Genomic DNA, 16478 nt, shown 5'->3' on the forward strand with positions numbered 1-16478 from the left:
ATGGAATGAATAATCAAATGAGATCTTGCTAGCGAAAATAATTAGTTCAACTCTTTCAGAATAAGGATAAAAACAAGCCCAAAGAGTATCTAATTGATAAGAATTAATAGATGCTTATGAGGATATCTGCACTGTATGCGCTCGGCTTAGGTAACATGTACTTTATATATAAATACAATTTTAAAGGCACGACCCCCGAAATAACATAGAGGCTTGGAGCCGGCTATACAGTTTCACTATTAATTAGGTTTTAATCTGTTTCGGACATAACCCATATGCATTGAATTGATTAACCTTTGGTTTATACCAGTGACGCATGTTCATCATCAGATAACAGTGAATCTAACTTCATTAGACGGCCGGCGTACGGCTCTCTTGTCCATTAATGGATATATAATGGATATTTTATTTATTTGGCACCGTGGTGTAATGGTTCTGTATCGTTAGTGGCTTAGCTTGGCTTCGCCTTCTGCACTATCTCGCGTACGTGCACGCGTACTGAATAAACCACAAATGTACCTCTAATACCAGTATTAGTCTGACCACACCCCTCATCAGCTTACCTTCATAAGCAGGTGTGTGGTCACCTGCTCTCCTCCTTCTCGCTTTCACCACAAGGAAGAGGTGCCTCGGTAGATCCCCACACTTGACACCATGATGGAAGAAATTGGATTAGGAACAGCTTGGGAAACAAGGATACGTTGACATCATATCTTTATTTTCTCTCTCACTATTTTCGAGAAAATACGGCGATATTGTCTTCGTACTGGAGTGTCTAGAAGATGATGATCGTTCTACAAACCCTCCACCGGTTTTCGTATTGGGAGCACGCCGCTGCATGCTTCTCAACTGCAGTTCCTTGCTGTGTTTGTTGGGGTGAAACCTGTCAGGCCACAGCTGAACTGTCGGACATGCCGCTGTTGTGAGGAGCGGTGCGTTCCAGGTTGGGTGAGTAGTGTTTGCTGGCGGGCTCCACTTGTCTGTTAGTGCTATGGGGGCTACTAGACAAAGTTTATGGAAACCGGCCCCAGGCTAGGGTCCTTTGTTTAGCCGTCTAGGCGACAGAAGGCCTTGGTCTGGCGACCATTATAGTTTTAACTAGTGGGCCGCGACCATTGACACTGGTGATCCCTGTGTGTTCTGGACGAGTGGATTCTCTCTGTCACCGTGTTAAGACCCCATCTTTCATATCCAAATGAGAGTATTCCTTCACGAGGGGATATGTGCATGTAATGTGCGATAGCGGCAGATTCATGTTCAAAGTCAGCTATACAGGCCAGTTGGTACTGTGCTGATTCCGCCGGACGTGTTATTGTCACCGTTGTGAAGCGGTGTTGACGTCTTGTTTTCTCTTTTCTCTTAAAAAGTGAGGAGGGTTCAGAACGGCGGCCTGTCTGGGTGAGTGTTATGTCATTGTTTACATGTTCATAGCTTACGGTTAGCCGGTCGGTGGCCTGGCGCGGGGAGCTTGGCTTCTCGCGCGCCGCCGGGAGCTCGCTCCTGATCGCGTGCGTCGTAGATCGGCGTCTCGCGAGCGGAAGCGATAGCACCCGAACGGCTGGAGCAGCCGTTAGCTTGATGCTATTCTGTTGAACGTGCTTTGATTTTTAACATGTTTTACACTCTTGACCACGACGTCATCCTTGACAGGGGATGTTCGTCAACCCTGCCCGAGCCTAGACGGGGATTGCGTCAACAAAGAGGACTGTAGCGACTGGTGGAGCGGCGACGCTGCCCGGATCGAACAACACGGGACGCTTGTGACTGCACTTCGCTGATCTGCGTTCCGGGCAGGTACGGGGTTGGCCAGACCCTCATAACACGTCTTCTGGTTTTACCTTGCTAAATGTATTGTGAATGACGGTGTTTTTTCCCAAAACGTGTGTTGTTGCAATGCATTTGAGATACGTTGCGGGTTGTGTGTGAGCTGTTTTTGTCACTGGCAGTAGCTTCTCCGTGCAGGTCGTGATGTATTGATCTGGTTGTTGTGTGAGAAACATCATGGTGTTTATGTGTACCGTGTACTCACTACTAAGGCAACTAACCTATGAAGCTATGCTTGGTGACGAGTGAGTAAAAGAATGTTCTTTCTCAGACTGTAATGACAATGGACAGTGAGTTCACACATTAACAGGTTTTCCTGTTTTAACTGGCCGTATTGAGGGTGAAATAGGAGGATTGTGTTTTTCCCCCCCGGTTCCCTGGGGACTTTATCACCTCCTATCAGACATGTTGTGCATTAATTGTGTCTTTTGTGTGGTAGGGATACGATGTAACTCTCAGCTTGTTTGCTGAGGTTGTGCTAAATCTGCTGGAGAAACTTATTTCCTAAAGGGAAATTGGTTTGGTTGCTGTCATGTGTGTTTAGCAAGGCCTGTGGTCGATACTAATCAAGAATGATGTATTCTCTCATTGTGATGATGATGGGTTGTGTGTGTCATGTGACCTACAACTGGGTTGTACTGGCCACAGAAGCACATGTGTATGTTGGACCGGGGTTCTTAGAGCCCTCTCTATTCTGTGTTTTTCCTTAGTAAAAATCAGATAGCAGGTTAGCTCGTGCGCTGTGTGGAGCTGTGAAACGCTTCATAGAGCTGACTATGACTGTGTCATATTCTCTTTTTGTCGTTACGTCGTATCATGGGTGTGGGGTCGTAAAGGGATGAACTGGTAACCTTTCCTCTCCCCATTGTCTGTCGGTCAGGGGTACACCCCCTGTCCTTCAAGGTTCCCGTCACGTGGCGGTTCGGCACGTTACGGGGGGGGGGGGGGGGGGGGGGGGAGGGAGTTCCTGGTCCCACGGCCTGGTATATTGGGCGTGTGCACCGCAGGAATTCCCCCGCCATAGAGTACGTCACCGTGCGCGTCTCTGTTGGTAGGACTTCCGTGTGCTGTTCAGGTCCATGTGATGGATCTGTTTTCAGGGGGGGTGGTCAGGGCTCCTCCTCACCAAGCGCCTACTCAGGCCTTCTGTGAGTTCGGACTCCTTCTTCCATGTGATCCATGTGAGGAAGCCTCCATCAGAGTACAGAGCCTTCCTCCTCAGATTGTCAAAGTGAGTGGACCCTCTAGAAGGGTCCTTTTCTATTGTATGTATATTCGATTCAATTCGTTTATTGAGTGTGTATGGGTTCGGTGCCTCTTCCCCGGAGGCCCTAAAACCAGTTTTTTACATGGCTCAAGGTGCAATATATTCTTTTCAATCTGTACAGCTCGCGTGGGAAGTCTCTCTGGGGATCCCCGTCTCTTTCCTATGGGAGGGTGGTGGGATGTAAAAATATGAACATTTTTTACCCCGGCTGTGTAGACTGGGATACATACTGTTGATGCTTCCTTCTTTCTATTCCAGAAGTGTTGGAGTTAGGGAGTGTCACACCCCTCTTGTCGTTCCCCTGGGCGCCTTGGGGATTCAATGGCAGGTCTAAATAGCCTGTTCATTGATGGGGGTGTGTCCCGACGCACGTATAGTGCTAGCTCGCTGTAAACAGGCGATTGACTGGCACGCCTTAGTTGCTTGTGGTTGAAACAGCGTTTTTATAAAGCAACTGAGATGGGGGTTTTTCCTCTTCCGGCGACCACATCCCATGACCTGGGTGGGTTGTCGACGGATCCTCGTTCATGTCTGGGGGATGATGACGGGATGGATCTGAACATATGTAGTGGGGTCTCACGCCCTTGGGGTGGGCCACCAGGCGCGGTTCGTCCCGACGTCTGGGTGGCGCCTTCTTTTCATGTTAAGATCAACACGCATATCTGCCCTTTTCCTGGGGCATGTCGGCGTGGTTAGGGCACGGGACTGGTTCTGGTCACGCTGGTCCAGATCAGTTGAACCCGTTGTCCGCCGGGGATGCAGATCTGCTGTTCTGGTACCCTGAGGGACTTGGGCTTTTTTCAGGGGGAAAAATGCCAGGTCGGTCTGGGTGTCACAGGGTTAAGCGCTATGGAGACCCTGGTTGGGTATGTTTTTACTCAGCACTGTCGTCATGGCTTACAGCCATGCCATTCTGTACGCGCTCGATCTCGTCGGATCTCGGCCGCTACACAGGTTGGTCCTGGTTAGTACTTGGTTGGGAGACCGCCGGGGAATACCAGGAACGGTGTGCTTAGGGGCTGGTTCTCCATTGTTTTTCGCTCCTCTCTCACGCATGGCGAAGAGGGGCCTGTGGGGGTGGTTTTTTGACCTCCTCTGGTGACCCTGTGCTTCCCGTACCGCCAGGCCCGGTCCGAAGTGATGTTTGCGACCCGTAGGCCTGGGTTAACCCTTTTTGGAAACTGAAACACTTGTACTGCGGTATAGCCGGTGTATACCCGCAGGTGTGTTTTGGAGTTTTTTCTTGAGGGGTTATAGGAACAACCACCGCATTGGGTAACACCGAGGTGGTTGATTCCCTGGTGTGTTGGAGCAGTGTCAACTCCCGGGTTCACCGGTTGAGGGTGCCCCTGCACGTTCATGACGTCTGCCAATCGTGTCAGCCTTCTCTGCCTCGACCCCTCTGGGTGGGGGTTGTTAAATGGAGGCTTGGTCATGCAACACCGCCAGCTTACGCTCCTTCCGCCGGGGCGGCTGTGTTCAGCTGTCCCCTCTGGCGCCTGTCTCGTCCGCAGTCTCCAGGCTAGGGTTAACAGCCTGTTGCCTGGTTTTTCCCCGGTGCGCTGCCTGCTTCCGTTGGTTAACCTTTTTTGTGTGCTTACGGCCATGCTGACTGCCTATTCTGCAGGGTCAGTGTGCCAGGCGGTGTACTATTGGGGGGACGGGGCCCGCTCGGCTTACTGGCCTGGTTGGTTCCGCCTGGGAATACCAGGTGCAGTAACTGAGGGGCCTTTGTCCGAATACGCTGGCGATGTGGGGGGCGGGGCACTACGTGCCCACCTGGTGGGGTCTTGATGCTGGCATCATGGACTTCTCCGGGCCCCCATTCCAGGGAGTCCAGTCCTTTTGGTGGGTCTGGGTCTTCCTTCGTGCTCCGCTGCTACGGCCTTGCCACGGGGTTGGGTTTGCCCTTGACCCCGTGATTTTGGGGGCAGTAACGAGGTTGTTCCTCCGTTCGTTCCCGGGTGGCATGCGGGTTGTGCGTGTGTGTAGTCGTGGGTCAAGCCACGGTCTGCTCACCCTGTGCGTTAAGTTGCTTGAGAGCTCTTCGCACGGTCGGGTCCGTCGCCTTCCCGTGAAGCCTCTAATAGGGGGGATACCCTCCATTAGGGGGGGTCGGGGGGGCTCGGCCCTCCCTGTTCTGATGGTTTTGGGGGGCTGTCAGCGGGGTGTATTTGTCAGCCAAGTGGCTCCGCTTGGCCTCCCTTGTGCAGAAGGCGAAGCCAAGCTAAGCCACTAACGATACAGAACGTTAGGTTATGACTATAACCAAGTTCTGTTAGTTAGGGGCGATGCTTGGCTTCGGACGGCCGCTGCAGCCCTTGACCTCACCTTGTGGTGAAAGCTTGGGAAGGAGGAGAGCAGGTGACCACACACCTGCTTATGAAGGTAAGCTGATGAGGGGTGTGGTCAGACTAATACTGGTATTAGAGGTACATTTGTGGTTTATTCAGTACGCGTGCACGTACGCGAGATAGTGCAGAAGGCGAAGCCAAGCATCGCCCCTAACTAACAGAACTTGGTTATAGTCATAACCTAACGTTAGTCATTATACCTCTCATGTGGATGACCCGCGTTCGAATCCCCCCTTTTTCAAATTTTTTCTTTTCTTTTTGCAATGTAAATGCTTCAATTTGGTGCACTTTGAGAGCTATATAAAGAATGACATCCTCAATGCATGTAGATTTATAATATTTTAACTTAAAACTAGGCTACTTTTGCGTATAGTCATTAATATTATATTCCAAAAAAAATTATATTAGAAACGCGGGGTTTCGAACTCGGGTCGTCCGCTTGACAGGAATGAGCACTAACCATTACACCACTGTGCCAGACAAAATATATCCATTATATATCCATCAATGGACAAGAGACCCGTGTTTCTAATATTTTTCTTTTGAATGAAGTTTTATCTCTTTATTCTCAAATCCATTAATGTGACGTCAACGGCTCATTCAATTGCTCAAATCCGTCAAACAGCGCATCTCATCAGACATTTTAATCCCAGTTACAATATCACAATAACGTGTGAGTGATGATACAATTCAACAATCCTCAGATTCCTCGTAATTCATAATCCACAAAGACCACAATCCACGCATAGACACTTCAATTTTATGCTTGAATGAAACACAATCCGGGCGCTCCGTTAAGCAAATCTACAGCGGAGAATATATGAAACTAATCAGAGCCAAACGGCCGATAGGTTTCATTAATTAAAAATATCCCCGCGGGATTCACATTTGCAATGCGCCGTTATTAAAATAACCACATGCAGCGTGTATCGCGACTCCGAGCGCCGTATATGACGTGCATTATTTTATTTAGGACAAAGTAAATCTATAGGCTGAATATGATTTATTATCAGCATTTACTTCTATTATTATACATTTCAAAAGCCCCCTCTAGGAAAACGAAGCACAAAAACATAATTCAGAATGGTATAATGGGATCTAGACTGTGAGAAATATTTCAGGAAGCGAGCTGGCATTTCTTTGCGAGGGCGTGGCCATGGTTCATCCAGCTAACTGAACTAAACCCTGCCCTCGCCAGGTTAAAACTTTCTGATCTGTTACCATGGTGATTTAGAAAATCCGACTTCGGGGAACGGAAAGGTCTGGCTTAAGTCAAGCTATGCTGAAAATTAACCGGCTAACTCAGTTAGCCAGGTACGGGGAACGGGGCCCTGGTAAAAGCTCTGTGTGAGCTCATTGTGTGTGAGAGCTGGTGAAAGCTCTGGTTCATTGTGTTGTGTTTAAGTCATTATAGTTTGTTGCACATTTCTGTTAACCCTTTGAATATTTGTTCTCTTGTGTCACCCAACCTATGGTGATTGTTTTTCTTGTGTATTAATTAGGGATGCTCGATATTGGCTTTTTTACCGATACCGATATTCCGATATTGTCCAACTCTTAATTTCCGATACCGATATCAACCGATATCAACCGATACCGATATATGCAGGGTTTCCCCGTCCAAAAAACTGAATAATTTCAGGTAACTAATAATTTCACTGGATATATATATAACAAATATTGTTATTGTTTTTTTTTGTTTTTAAACCGATACCGATATTTTCTGATATCACATTTTACTGCCGATATCGGCCGATAATATCGGTCGGCCGATAATATCGGACATCCCTAGTATTAATCTTTTGTTTCGCACACAGGGACATTGAGGACAGGAAGATACCCTGGGTCTACATTTTGCATCACATAGGTGACCTACTGTTAAAGACACCAGCCTTAGAAGTGAGCACCGCCACCTGTACTTTTGGGCGTCCGCGCCTGTAAGGGGGGGTGGGCTTTAATTTCCTTTTGATATTTCATTTGGTGCCACTGGTAGGTCCTCCTTGCTCTCTGTGTTGCTGATTTGTATTTTGTGAAATAAATATTATTATTTTGCAAATTGTCTCTTGGATTTGCACCCTCACTGCACCCTCACCTACCCTGTCTGTGGCCTTGTGTTGTGTCTCCCTACTGGGGTACGTAACAACTACTATCCTATTGTACAATTATTTTTTATTCATTATCTAGACATAATGTGCAACATTTCACATTCTCTCTCTCTCTCTCTCTCTCTCTCTCTCTCTCTCTCTCTCTCTCTCTCTCTCTCTCTCTCTCTCACACATACATCCACACACACACTGGCACACCAACACATTGACTGTTGTATATTAGTGTAATGGTAAACAGTGACACAGACAGGGTGTAGAGAGGGTGTCGTTAAACATCAGGTCCAGGTCTGTCTGAGTAGAGAGACGGAGGAGTGATGAAGGTGTGGTAACATTGACTGTGTATTTCATAACTAATATGTGTGTATAAATTAGAAAACCAAAATGCAAGAAGCCTGGTGTTGCTGAAGCGGAGTGTGACATGCTGGGAGAGGTTTCAGACAACCCCCACTCTAAACAAATGTACTCAACTATTTGGAACAGAAGGAAAAACAGCCACTCAACCCCCACTCGTGACTGAGGACTGTATGTAAATGTAGTCACACCCAGCTGGGAGCAGAGTTCAGCAGCAGATAGCCTAACAGATTACAGGCAGAGAAACACAGACCTTACTTGCTTTTGCTAAAGGTTCATGGAAACTAATTCATAAACAAGATCATATTAATTAAACTGACTTAGTAGATAAAAGATATTTGAATATCATTTAGAATGTCAAACTGGTTATTTAAGTAATAATGCTATTTCATTCTGGTTGTAAAGCTTGCTAGAATCTAAACCTTAGAACTATAAATTCAGTTTGGGAAAAAGCAGGATTGTGATACTTTATATAGGAAATCTGGTATTAAAATATAGACAAACTCCACATTGGGTTAATGCTGAATACATATGTAACTTCTTACATTTAAGGTACAGATTAGAAAAGGTTAGTGTTAAAACTGTTCAGTCATCAAAAAGTTACATGAAGACCCCCCGCTGTTGATATACTGGAAGAAGACCCCAAGGAGGGACAGGGAGGGGGGCGGACCGCCCCCGGAAGACAAACCTGATTGGACCAAAACGTACTACTAGATTGCTATTATTGGTGGATATCAGGGTATAAAATAGAGAACGCAGTGTTAGAGAGACAGGCCAGACCCCCTAGGGTCTGCATCTCTCTCACGACCGCCCACCCACAGACTGCTGATTGCATGTGAGTAAATACATGGGAAACACCATTGTTGTTTAGTTTAGAGTAACATGTATACAGATATCCATCTGAAACCAGGTTTACTCATGTGTAATGCTCAGTAAGATTCTCTATTTCATTGATGTTAACATGACTACTGTTTTATGTACAGACTGGGTTTGATGTGCAAACCTTATTAATCCTTTGTACAACATGTGTTGATGTACTATGAAATAATCCTTGTATGAAAACAACCACCTTCTGAATTCACTCTGAGCCCAGAGGCAAAATAAATCATGAGTTTTAAACTATAGCGTTGTTGTCTGGCTGCACAAGCTTATTCCCTAAGACCATTCTATCATTATGATCCTTCTTCCTTTCCAGATAAGCAACCTCATTGTACTGTAAATAACCTTAGATATTGATTAGAAATATACGACAAAGGGACACAGATAAAAAAGTGTGTCTGTCTATCCTTCTACTAATAGATCAAAGACCAGCGAGAAAGAGGGAAGGAGAGACAGGGGGAGGGGAGGAGAGGGAGAGGGGGAGAGAGACCCACGGACAATGACACAGAGTGAAGATAGGAGGCAGAGGAAACTGATGGACGGAAAATCTGATTATGAGAGAGGGAGCGTCAGAGAGAGAGAGAGACAGACAGAGCGAGTGATATATAGACAGTGATGGGCAAGCTACTTGGAAAATGTAGTAAGCTACTGTACACTACAAGTTACTCTCGATTAAATATAGCTCAACTACAATGGAAGCTATCCCCAAAGAAATGTAGCAAGCTACACTACAAGAACATGGCAAAAATAGCTAACTACATCGGCACTACTTTTTTTTTTACTTCATGATCAAGTTTCCACCAAACAAATAGGCAGGCAAAAAAAAGTTCAGTTTGATTGTTTATTATAAAACTGAAACAAGCCCTCGTCTGGCTTTTTGTGTCATCCTTTTAACATGAACTTGTATTATGTACAAAATGTTAATAAAGTATGAGGAAAGAACTGTGGAAACGTAATAAATAGAAGGCAGTGAAACAATAATCAAATAAACACCAAAATATATACTCTCTCTATTGGAATGGCGACTTTTCAGCACAGGATAAACTGCCCACTTTATCAACCAAAAACACACTTCTTCAATATCTGAACTTTAACTAATAATAACTGTCTTACTGCATTTTACTATTATGCTACCATGTCTATACACCACCAACTATGCTAATATGTCTATACTACTACAGTATGTACTCAGACTATAACACTCAAGCTCGACACTGCTAGACAAACAATACTACTTATCCTTGGCTGCTAGATATGTACCACTCCTGCTGACTTGTTGTACACAATTTGTAAGTTGCTTTGAATGAAAGCGTCAGCTAAATTACCAAATGTATTTAAATATGTAACTCACAAAACATTCCATGGCCCAAAAATCATGTGGGGACCCCCCCTTGGGGTCCTGACCCACAGGTTGAGAACCACTGCTCTAGGTGATATTTTCCCTCTTAGTGTATGTATTTATGTTAGTTTGTTTTAAATTTTCTCCACCCCCATAATATTGTTCATTTTCTGCCTACAGTGAAACATGATAGCAGCTATCTGTTAGTTAAAGCTGTTGACAAAAAGTGCACTGACTTGTGTGCTGTTTGGGAACAGTTGACAATGTTTATGTAAAGCTTTTCATCAGCTCACCTGAATATGTGTTCTCAAGTTAGTGCTATGGACGTGTGGGAAATTGAGAGCAGCTTCGTTTTTGGCTGACACAATAAACACCTAAACACATATGTTTTAGGCGTTTTTCCAGTCAAACTCATAAATGTTTCCAGATAGGGCCATGGAGAGGCATTGTTGTTATTGACATCATCTTCATCAATGCCATCAGCTCTGGAAACATCGAATCCCTCTGCCATTTTGCACGGACTGGTTCATGTAATCTGTTAAATAAATGTTTCATTCATTCATTCAGTGGTCTGTGTTTTGATTTTCACTTTCTGATTTGCGGAGCTGGAGTGGCATGTCCCGCCCTATCCTGCCTCTGATTGGCCTACCCGTAATGTTTTGGCCTAACCTTACCCAATCGTGAGTCGTCATACTCATATCTAAACCAACCAACCAATCATAGTGGGTTTTCTCCGGGGAGTTTTTTTTTCCACAAATCTTTATTTAGTCTGTTTCTCCGGACAGTAGCGTGTAGAGTTTTGCTCACGCTACGTCACTACTTGGTTCTAAAAATAGCTGCACTACAGAGAACACTACTTGGTTCAAAAGTAGCGACGCTACCATCACGCTACTGAGAAATGTAGCTAAGCTATGTAGCGTCGCTAAATACAGCTCTTGGTGGTTGATATCCTAATTAGTTAAAAAATGTTCATTAAAAGCGCAAATCACAGTTTGAATGTGCAAATCACAGTTTTCCTTCACATTTACATAAATACACACACGTGCACCCCCCCCCCCCCCCCTTCCCCTCATACACACACACACACACGCACACACACACACACAAGTAGGCTGGTGGCGTTGGGTCCTTTCTGCTCGGCTGTGTGAAACACCATCCAGATGGGAGATAGGGAGCTGTGTCTGGGAGCTGCCTTGCTAATTCATTTACAACAGCAGAAACAACATCCTCCCAAAAAGACCCCTCTCCATGAATTCATTAAAAACCCTTTCCAAGCCAGTACCAAGCTGTGGGACTGTGTGCCTCTGTGTGTGTGCCTCTGTGTGTGTATGTGTGTGTGTGTGTGTGTGTGTGTGTGTGTGTGTGCGTGCGTGCGTGCATGCGTGCGTGCGTGCGTGCGTGCGTGCGTGTGCGTGTATTGGTGCGTTTTGTGTGTATGCGGCTTTGTTTGTATAATGTACTGTACGTGAGTGTGTATGTGCCTGTATATGCATATACTGTATGTACCGTATATGCATGTATGCTGTGTGCATGAGTACAAGTGTACTTGTGTGTGCATGCATGTGTGTGTATGTGTGTTTGCTTGAATGTGTGTGTGCATGTGTGTGTGTGTGTGTGTGTGTGTGTGTGTGTGTGTGTGTGTGTGTGTGTGTGTGTGTGTGTGTGCATGAATGGGTGTGCATTTGTGTACATGTGTCATTGCCCCCGGTGAAGCACAGGTCCCTCTGAACTCTTCATTAGCCATGTCTGTGTGGTTTAATTTGATCCTGGCACACACACACACACACACACACACACACACACACACACACACACTCACACACACACACACACACACACACACACACACACACACACACACACACACACACACACACACACACACACACACACACACACACACACACACACACACACACACACACACAGAATCAGGGGCCTCAATCACAACAAGTGGTTTGCGAGTGTTGTTGTTGCATGCGATCGTAACCACAGTCCCCCTCGTTCACTGTTTATGTTCCTTGTCCGTCCTTCGGATGAGACGCTAAACCAAGGTCCTGACTGAATCTCGCTCGTTATCCAGAATCCAGGACGCCTAGACGCAAAGAGTAGGGGTTTCCCCGATGTTCCTGGCCAAATTCCCAATCAGGTCTCTGACATCAAGGCGTTCAGCCATTGTGTAGTGTTGTATGTGCCTGGTGCCAGTGTATGGCAGCCATTGAGCCTGCGTAGCCCAAGGTTGGGTGCTACCAGTGGTGGTGGAGGAGGCCATTTCCAACCTACATTGTGGGGAGCACTTTGAGTGTCTAGAAAAGCGCTATATACATGTAATTAATTATTATTATTAGTCATTGTATATATGGCGTGTTACTTTGACAAAGTGGTAATTATACAGTATTAGTGTTAGGGTTTTCTTTTCTTCTTCTGCATGTTTTATTACAGGCTACCTTTGGGGTAATTGGGGTTTGTGGTAATGAAGTTGTATACCACTCCGCTGTACTTCGATCGATTTGACGGACACACGCAAGCACACGCCCACTCACAGACACACACACGCACATGCTCACTCTCCCACACAATCTCACTCTCTCCGTTTCTCTCACGATCGTTCGATCGCACACATAATCTCTCTCTCTCGCTCGAAACACAGAGACACTCGTTTTCAGTTGACCATCCATCACAGCTTTAGGGCTCATGTATCTTGGCTTGGAGGACAGGACCAGTCAGACACTGACATTGAGGCAGAGAGAGCTTCTCCTGCTCCATTTTCCAGCCCACAAAGCAGGCAAGGCTGAGGACCGACACGCGGCTGCTGTATTTACGATGGCGGTGAGGGAGTATGACACTGCGTTTAACAAGCCCAATAAAGGAAACACTAGAAGCATTCAATTGTCCGATCAAACTGTAAAACAATGACAGTAGAAAGACATGTTGCGCATGAATCGCACGCACACACACACACACACATACAGACATGAACACATCCCCACCTGCACACTTGAACCAGTGGCGGCCGGTGGGTATTCGCCACTAGGGGCGCTATACCAAATATTTTGTACAGTACAGTACAGTACCACGCAACACTCATGGCAAGACGTGAGCGATTCGACTCACGCTCACGGCAATGAATCGGCTCTTATGAACGAGTCGCTCATGTTACTACAACAACACACAACAACCAGTCAAATAAAGTACAGTCTAATTCACAACTTGAAACACAATATATAAATAGAAAAGTTAGAAACAAAACTCGCCCGTCTACAAACACAGGCAGATCTCTCCCTCTCTCCTTCTCTCTCTCACACACAGCGCGACGTGGAATCGATTCGTTACACAATCAGACCTATTATATACCAAGAATAACTTCAGTATGAGTACAGGGCTGTACACATATTTTGCATATTGTTAAACGAGCCAAGGCTAGCTATTAAACTATCGATATGAATCGAAAATCTGGGACCCTGATGTAAACAAGACAAACGTCTTTCTCTGGTCTGCATCCCCTTAACAATTGTGTGTATTGAGCCGTACTGTATTGTACCCATTCTGCAATCTGTTAATAAAGTTCTCATTCATTCATTCATTCATTCAAACATAGACGATCTCTCTGTCTCTCGGATCAATCAAATCAAATAATTAACACATGTATGTTGTCATTTTAAACAACTCACCATTCATTCATTATGCATCAGCAGCATCAGAGAGCATTTTAGTAGTTACATTTTCAACAAGATTGCTGCTATTTAAACACTTCATGGAAACGGGGTAACGTTAACCTTATGTCGACTGTAGTATTGTATGACCTCGACATAACGTTTAAACGTTAACGTTACTCCGTTCCATGCACTAAGTGGCCAGCTAAGCTAACGGAGCTAACAGCTAGCAGTACAATGGCATCAGTAGACAACGTATCATGTATTAAACTAGAGTTAAGATCGCTAATCTACCTTGTTGTTGGCTTGTTGATAAAGTATATCCACTCCATGGCATTGTCCATCCAGCCTGTGTTGATGTCCATCCATTGTCCATACATGTCCCTCCACACTGCCTCCATAATATAGCTTGTTGTTAGTTAGCCAAGAGCTGTGTCTTTGTCCATTTTCGCCTCGAACAGCCTGCAAACTACCTGGCGTTCTATCGCCATGCTCTAAGACAAACTCTAACCTTAACCAACTTTGAAAGAGTGCCTAAGCTCAGTGTAGTAACAGTTGCTGTTGTTGTTGACGACGAGTCGACTGAGTTGCATTCTCTCTCTAACCAACCCGAGAAATGCGGCAATGGAAAAAAACTGGCATCGCGTCGGCCAATCAGAGAGCGTCTCCGCGAAATGCGGCTATGGAAATTCTTCACGGAAGTTCACACGCTGCTGGCTAGACCGCTTCAAATCGCGCTCGGATTCCAACAGAATAGTCATATTTCAACGCACAACGCAGTATGCACTGATTGGCTGTGACGGAGACAGCGATCAAACTGTGACGCGCACGCAGAGCGCTATCGCTTCTTGCCCGGGCGAGAAATACGAAAAAAATAAAAAAAAACGTCACTTCCTGCCCATGAAACCGATGTTTTTTTAATTTAGATAATAACGTTATATTGTGCATTGGAAATACAAACATACTTACAATGAGTAAATATTATTAATTTTAAACATGTTTATATTATTTATAGGGCTATAAAACACAAAAACGAAAAAGTTTTATTGTCTTGTTCTCTGATTTAACAGCAGCTGGCCAGCAGGTGGGTCGGCGCCCTAGCGCCCCTAGTGGTAGAGCCGCCACTGACTTGAACACATCACAATCACTATACTGACACACATACACGTGCACAAACGCACACGCACGTGCACAACCACGCCTACATGCTTGGAAACATACAAGCGCACGCATGCACGCAAGTACTGTACGCAACCACGCTTACGCACATCCGTAAGCAGATCACACCCGTGCATGCATGTGGACTCAAACACAATACAAATATAGGCTTAAGAAGGATGCCACTATAAGAGGGGAGTTTGCATATTATCTTCAGAGGATATTGACCACAGTGCAACTCACACACTCAGCCTTTTCCTCTTTAAATTCCTCTCAACACTCTCAAGCATCTCTCTCTTCTCCTTCACTCTGTTTCTCTGTCCGTCCCTCTCTTTCCCACCCCGCACCTTCCACGTCCTCTCTCTTCCATCCCTCCATCTCTCTTTTTTTCTCTTCACTACCCTCACCTCTCTCCCTCCACCTCCTCTCTCTCTCTCTCTCACACCGCCCCCCTCCTCTCTCCTCCAGGTATAGCAACTATAGCTAATGACAGATAGAGGTAATCAATGCGCTGCACGACTCCTGCTAAGCCCTCTGTCCTATTCTCATGCATTACTGGCCTGTCTCCTTCATTACCTATTCAACGTCTCTGGATAGCCGCGTGGCTAATCCTTTCTTTAGCTTTCCATTCCTCCTTCCTTCCCTCCCTCCGTCCGACTCTCTCTCTGTGCACCTCCCCCTCCTATCTCACTTTCCGTCCCACGACTCCTCTCTGTTCTCGTTTCACCCCTGCTCCCTTTACTCGACGTCTCTTCTCTTGTTCCTCTTTTTCTCTCTCCTTCTCTTCTCTCCCTCCCGTCCGGGAACGTGTGACTCGCCGCAGCCAAAGCCGGGCGTTCTGCCCACTTTATGGCCACATTTAAGATGTGTTTTTGGCCAGAACTTAGCTGTTGGCGGGTTCACGTTCCTTACGAGTGCTTATCTATCGTTCACGTTTTTTTGCTGAAACTGAGTGTGATCTGAAAACATGAGAAGACCTGGAGGTTAGTAGATGTGACAGAGAAGTTCTCCCCCCGCAGTTTGGAGTGCAGATGTGCTGAGAGGATTCATAGCTGCTGGTCAAAATATATATTTTTGTTATGGATGTGTTAGCAGAGGGCCCAGGCGCAAACAGATACGAGGGAGAGGTAGATATGGATTGTCAAAAGTGAGCACTGCTCCTTTAATTTGAACACTTCGAGCCAGGGGTGAAGTGTAACCAAAAATAATCCAATTGCAAACAAGGGCAGCAACAAAGATATTACAAACATTTTCTTTACTTCAAAAAAGGTAGCAACCAAAACAAGGAATCTCATAAATGAGAGCAGGTAAACAACAGAGGAACCACAGCAGAGCTGGTAGGGGAAGGCACAACTAATCTACAAAATAAACACTAAGAAAACGAGACTGTAAAAACGAAAACAAAGATGACAATACAAACTGAAAAACTAGACTTACTGAAAAATAGGGAGACAAGGAACGAATGACAGCGCAAGGATGAGGGTAACAGCAAGGACAGGATACTCAGGAACATCAAGACAGGGATCTCAAAACAAGGAACTCCAATAA

The sequence above is a fragment of the Notolepis coatsorum genome, assembly GCF_963971535.1.
Source record: "Notolepis coatsorum genome assembly, chromosome: 1".
Lineage (NCBI taxonomy): Eukaryota > Metazoa > Chordata > Actinopteri > Aulopiformes > Paralepididae > Notolepis > Notolepis coatsorum.